The sequence below is a fragment of the Ischnura elegans genome, chromosome 5 (assembly GCF_921293095.1).
Source record: "Ischnura elegans chromosome 5, ioIscEleg1.1, whole genome shotgun sequence".
Lineage (NCBI taxonomy): Eukaryota > Metazoa > Arthropoda > Insecta > Odonata > Coenagrionidae > Ischnura > Ischnura elegans.
Genome location: NC_060250.1, coordinates 21,132,850 through 21,140,159, shown reverse-complemented (window position 1 = coordinate 21,140,159; position 7,310 = coordinate 21,132,850).

Sequence of the window (7,310 nt, the reverse complement as noted above, 5' to 3'; positions counted from 1 at the left end):
GTCGTCGCATAGGCTTCCACTATGGCAACCACGACGTCCGCCATTTTCGGTGTAAATACTCCGTTTTCCCATAAGGAGATGTGGTAAAATTTCTTCGTTTTTTTGGTAAGCGAAGAATGTTGGTAATTTTCGGATAGGTGATATTGATTTTCGAAACCTTCAGTAACATAAGTACAAATTTTCTAGGCATGACAACAATGCAAACGGCGAAAATAAAGGTAAAACCAGGGCAAAGGCTAAACGTATTACGACCTGATCGAACCCTTGTTTTAATGGGTTGACACCCAATTGCGCTAAATAATCACTGAAAATACTATTAACGGAAACTCTTACCCTCAATAAAAAGGCTCTTTGCAAAATATGTACTGACACAAGCAATTCCGCCGCGAGTTTAATGACTGAAATCTGATAGTAGGACAGCGGGTAGATGGGCGTAACCAGCTGGAGACGGCCTTTCAGCGGCGTAGTGCGGTGGGATAGGACCCCCCTGTCCCCCGGACAATATGAAAACACAGTTACTTTGATTAATTTAAAAAACAAAATATTGAGAAATGACGAGTTTACAAAAGATTTCTTTGACAAATAGTTTTTTCGATCATTAACCCGAACGAAATTCCTGGCTACGCCCCCCCCCTTAGAAGCGAAAAGAAATTAAGCTCGTAACGAAAATTTTAAAGAAATTATTTAAAAAATTATATTCGCATAAGACATGTAACAAATTTAAGTCATTCTCTTCATTGTATAGACCAATGAAACGCTGTCATAATTTACTTACAATTTTGACTTCTTCATTCTTTGCAAAAATGTTACTACTTGAAAGACCACGACATGTCCTCCTTGCTTTGATCCTGGGTACCAATGGAGCAGCGAGGGGGGTTATGGGGGATAAATTCCTCCCCCATAGAGATCAGAGAAATTTTTAATTTTAATCCATTTTACTTAATTGGATTAATATTACTAATAGAATAGTGTAAGGACTAATAAAATATCCCTCAGAAAGCCATAAAACTCACCATTTATCTTAAAATTCGCCAATTTACTAATCTCGCACTGACCGCTTATCCTGGAGGGTATTCCGTTCCCCCACACACCCTGGTATTAGTTGCACCTAAACCCACCCCCCCAGTCTTTAAGTACTACCTGGGCCCCTGCAGGGTACTCACATGGATGGATGTGCTCAATACCAAATGCCAATGATAGAAACAGACAAGAGGGCATATCTGTTCCAATGATAGTAGTATCCAGCGGTCTGGGGTCCTCATGGGGGGAATTCGGAGGTCTTCCTTGGAAAATTTTAGGGAACTGCATGCCCGAAAATGGATTTTGACAATATTCTCGCTCTTAAATAGTAGATAAAGTTAATAAAAAATACTATGAAAATTGAGAAAATTAATAATTTATTATGGAACTGATATCTCTTTAATGACTTTGTCCCAGAAACAGCACTGAAATCTAAAAAAAAGAAACTAAATACAATCTTTCCAAATAACCATTCCAAATAAGCACTTGCAGTTTTTTTTTACCTTCTGGACACCTAACTCACTTCATTTAATTTACAATGAGTATGCAGTAAAGAAAGCAACCAATGAACACAAAACTTTTTATAATTACAAAAAATATTGGTGCAAGTAACCTAAGTAATGAATATCTTTTTTTAATTACACCTTTGATATCCCCTCAAGATGGAGCAGGGCCCCCCTAAGCTTGGGTGACTCAGAGATTGCAAACCTGGCCAGCCCGTCCTTGTACCCAAATAGCAATGCAAGCCGGAATCAGGCTTGCAGCAACCTAGAAAAAACAAACTTGAATCACGGTTTAACAACTTGCTTATTATCATCCCTATGCAAGCCCTTCCACTGTTTACTGCATTACTAATCGAAAAAAAATTTAATAACTACAAGCCTAGGTGAACCACTGGGGTCTTTTCCTGGGAAATAAGTCCTTGGAATAGAGAACACATAGCAAAAGAAAACAATTCTAAAATGAACATCCATACAATTCCTTGAAAAGTAAAAGTAGAACAAAATCTAACAGGGGATCATGTCAGACCATTCTCAAAAAAACCTAGTACGTACACTAAGACGCACTCTTGCAATTAAATCAACACAAAAAATTTGTGGGATACAATGAATGAACGCCTAATAACACAACATAGCTCCGTGAACAGTTAATTGTGATTAATAACAGCAGTAGGTAATACTTAACTAGACATATAAAATTAACTTCTACAATCTGAGTTGACACAAGGGTACTAACTTTCAAATTCCAAGCAGACACATTTGGTAAAAAATTTATTTATGACTGAAAAAGAGATCATTTCTCCCATAATATCCCAATCCCAGATAAGATATTTGTGATTATAAGCAATTCCCATCTCTGCTTAAGGTGAAATGAAGTGAAACATAAGATAAATAAAGAAGAACCAAAGTGCTCATATTAAGGCCAAAATGCCTAATATATACCGGGGCACTAATGTAGGAATAAAATTCAATCTATATATGACATGAACTATTTTTGTTATTAATCCAAAAACGATTACTGAAGTCTTTTATGACCAGGACACAACTCCTCTAATGGCATGCCCATGCATTTTGTAACAAAACACTCAAAAGTATATGATAAGATATGGAAATAAGTCTTCCTTCTTAGTTAGCTTCAAGTCAGCTAGATTGCTATGACTTTTGTCAACAGCAGGCTCCTCATTTAGTCCACTCTTGTCTCAATTCAATTCCGTGAAAGATTTACAACAGGACATCTCTGTTAACCTAACTGAAATATGCCATGGAATAAAATACAATTTCCATTCACTTAGGTATCAATATCCTTAAATTGGAGATTAATGTGAATGACATCCATATCTTAGTAGCCATTTTTTACATCCTCATCATATGCTTAGGATAATTAACATAATTATAGAATGATTTCCATACGTCTGCATAATAGTTACAAAAATTTAACATGCATGAATCACCTAAGTTTATTCATGAGTCCTTTGATGTGATCTCATGTGTTCTCTCTAAACAAGTGGACTAGTAGTAGTACTGTATGGGAATAAATGTGAAAAATGGCTCTTAATCTTGACAATATGTTAAGCAAAGGTAAATAAATTTTTTAAAGACCGAACCATGCACCTTTTAGAAGTGATGTAAGAATCTTTCTCTTACTTGAAAATTCATTAAAATCTTAGGTAAGGAGTGTTCTTGGAAATCATTCCTGCAAATTAAGGACTTCTAAGGATATTTAAACAGAAAGATCTGATACTAGGTGGGAAATTATAATAAACTTTGCTCTTTTCATGCCAAAATAATGAAATATCTGATGTAACAGTTGATTTTATATCTCTATATAAGACAACTTAATGCAAACATGTTTCACTAGAATGTGTAAAGCCGTCAACAATCCACATTAACCACGACTCAACTGGTAGATAACCAAGTATTCATGGTATAAACATTATACATATTGGTAATGATAAAATGTGTATATGCCAAAGAGGGATATATGCAATAAGAACTGATTAGTCATCGTATCAACACACAACAAACAAAGAGGGAAAAACCACTTAACCAGGCCAAATATACCTATGTCAAAGCATTAGAATAAAGGTGCTTCCATGCTATTGAATAGATTGAGAATTCCATATCAGCAACTCATCTTCAAATTTGATGTAAAGAACTCAAAAATGTAACCACTTATGTGAATTACCACAGTAAAGCAATGGAACAGGTAGTTAAGAGGTAATCATTTAAAAAAATTACTCTTGTATAAAATACATCAAGGCCAGGTAAACACTGACAGAAGTGATGCTCTAATAACTAGCTATGTGGAGCAACATCAAACACTTGCTCACAAATAAATAATACAGATGACACCCCATGGAATCAGTTTTAACATAATAGAAGTTCAATATGATTTAGACTGAGCGTTGAACTTGAATATAGAAAAAACAAAGAACAAGTTAGAAAATTTATGAAAAAATACATTTTGCTACTCCAGATATATTCTCTCATTAAGCAAAATACATGGTGACACCACAATGCCAATGCAGAAGATGATTGCTGTGAATATAACGCTGCACATGCTTCTTCTGCTTAGGTTATTTGGACATGAAATGCAGTAATTGTATCTTATCATTGTAGAAGTTGTTCCATCATATAGCCATCAATTCCAAACATGATACAACAGGCAGCATTGAATCTGGAACAAAGGAATAATCTTGGTGACATCAACTGAGTGAACTTGAGTAACATATAAGAATAAAACAAATCACCACTGGTATTCACATAACATGCATTTCAATGTAATGCACAATATATGCACTGCAGAACACCTTGGTAAGAGGACTATCCACTTAGAAAATAAAAAAAGCTAATCCATACAATATTATGGGCCAAATTCAGTACCAAAATATTCTTAAGCACTCCACTTAGGAGGATCTGAATTCAAGATATTGCCCACCCTGTTCCTCTAAATGATGCAACAAGATGATGAGCCCAGGTATGAAGAAACATTTATGCACATTATTGAATAAGACACTCAAGTTTAATGCAATAGAAGCATAATTATAATAGCATCCAAAGTATATTAATCAAGAAACGATACTGAATTTCAAAGTGTCAGAATGACTTTAGCAAACACGATGGTAGTTCTCAAATCAGACAGTCACCAAAACAGCTTAACATAAGAGCAACCAGTGACTCCATTTAATTAATATTACTACTAAGTATTTTGAAAACACTTTTTCAATGTAAAGAAGCAATTTGGATGCTATGGAAGTAATGAAAAATGAACTGAAAAATTGTCCCAATATAAGCAAAGGCAATGTGAAAAAGAACTTGCAATAGATATAGTTTAATCTTACATTCAAGAAAACTTGTCAATTTGAGAAGCTACCTTATTTGATAGATGATAAGCATTAGCAAAGACTGCATGCTTATTTTACAACAAATGTGCTGATTTCTCAAAATATAATAGATGAATGAGAATGTTAACAAATAGTCATTTAAAAATATACACATGTAGTCATATCTCAGCAAAATACCAAGTCCAGGTGACATGTATGGAAGATAGGAAAGAAATGACTTACACCACCTAAAGACAATAAAATGAGGCATAATAGAAACAGAAACTATGTACAAGAGATTTTAGAAGTCCATGACTCAGGGTAATATAGGTGCTTATGACATGAATAAACACACAAATAAAGACATGCTCAATATCTCCAGCTCATAAGACTGCATTTAGTCTTCAAAAAACACTTAACCTATCCTAAAAACAAGACCTTGGATTCATCCAGCCTTCGACTTTGCCAAACATGTATTACACACAGGTGATTTTTTCCAAGGAAAACTATCGAGAAACCACTGGTCAATGATTTTGGTTTCAAACAAAAAATTTGCATCATTTCACATTTTAATATAGCATTGAAGTACTCTCTCAAAGAAGTAAACAAATAGGACTTTAACAATGAAAATAGCAATGAGGTACTTCTTCATTAATTACTAAAAAATCCTCTTTATTTTCTTCCTTTAGCCGCAGTAAGTTCAAATATTGTATCACAAAATGAAGGTAGTTTCAAAATCATTTGAATTGTCAATATCAGCAATGTTTTTGATTTGTAAATTAGTTCACAGACCCCAAGAATACAATGAAGCTATGAAGGGAAAGTAGAGATATCACTTGCTTGTGCATGCTTGCCACGTCTTACTTTGTACAAACGTGAACCAATAATTAAAGAGTATGTTTAATTACCACTTCCTTTTGATAATAATACTTCAGGCAGCGCCTGACACTGAGAACCTTAACTATTGAATGGACGATGAGGATACATAAATGCTTTGTTGATGCCATTCCCTAATAAATGCCCTGGCATCACTATCAATCCACCAGTTGTTTGTAAGAAACATTTCCAATGAACCCATTTATAAAGGGATCGATAGTACTTGTACAATCATATTTTTACAGCCTAGAGCTAATAGGTAATTGTCTCTCAGGCTGGTTAATAATCTAAACAGGACAGCCGTTAGCGCTACTTTTGAATAATTTCATAATTTAATCGTCATAAGAAGAGATAAGTGGGCAGTGAAACTTGTGCGTAGGTATGTGGGTGACAGCAAAGGACGATGGAATTGAAAATGCTACTCAAGATGAACAAAAGAAAACAAAGCCCAACAACCAGATGACTGATAGACAATAACCCAATTGAACGGTGCCACAATACTTCGTTATCACCAATAATAATACCGTTCATTACAATGCACTGACACTGATAACATCATAAACACACTCTCAGCAAATGCCAATAGTATGAATAACAGAACAACCTTAATACGTACATACCACACTCGATGGCTCTTCAACTTCAGCAAAGGAAAAGACTTTCAATTCAAGACCGGCAATCGAATATTAGAGGTCTCCTCTTGGTGTAATAGGCTTCGGACGATTCGCGACGCCGAAAATCGTCGGAACATCATTGGGCTTTTAATACTTTCCAGCCTCTCTTCCGAGCGGATTCAAATTTTGATTCGTATAAGTGCACCTGTGGCAAGGAAAACTCGCAGGAAAATGTTTTCATAATGATTAAATGGCTAAATAAATACATGCATGTAATATATGTTGACTATAATATTAATTAAGGAAGGTTTCGCGGCTTATATAAATCGCATTAATTACAAGGTGTAAAATCCAAAATGGATTCGAATGCAATTACCTACAAACATTCGTTACCAACAACATATAGTTCCAAAAGGGACATGAATATTACATGATTTCAGTAAGTCTTTAATGAAAACTGGTATCATTGATTGTATCACACGTAAAGTTCCTCACGATATTTCAAACGTGAAAGCACTTATATGTTACAGGTATAACTTTCAAGGACACTTACAAGTATAACTTTCACGCGACGAAATAATAACAACCTACCACATTCCATTGTGTGAATAAGTTGCGTATTCTAGTTTATTGTTTAAATTAATTAATTGAATGTAGCACGGGTTAATTGTATCAGTATTACGACACTATCAAAGTTTAAAAACCATTGACACAAATAACCTTAAACCTATACATGAAAAACTCTCAACAATAGCAGGAATTATTATGCACTCTTTTCTGGGGCCGTATTCTGTATTTCGTCGGTGCCGCACCGGTCGGTTTCCCTTTCAAGCCCACCGACTGGACATCAAACCGTACCGACAACGGATTCCGCACCGACGACGACACTTTCAGCGATTCTGTAAGGTCGTCGGTTTCAAACCAGTCGGTACGGTTCCCCTTCCTTCCCAAACAGGGAAAATCCGAATATATCCGAA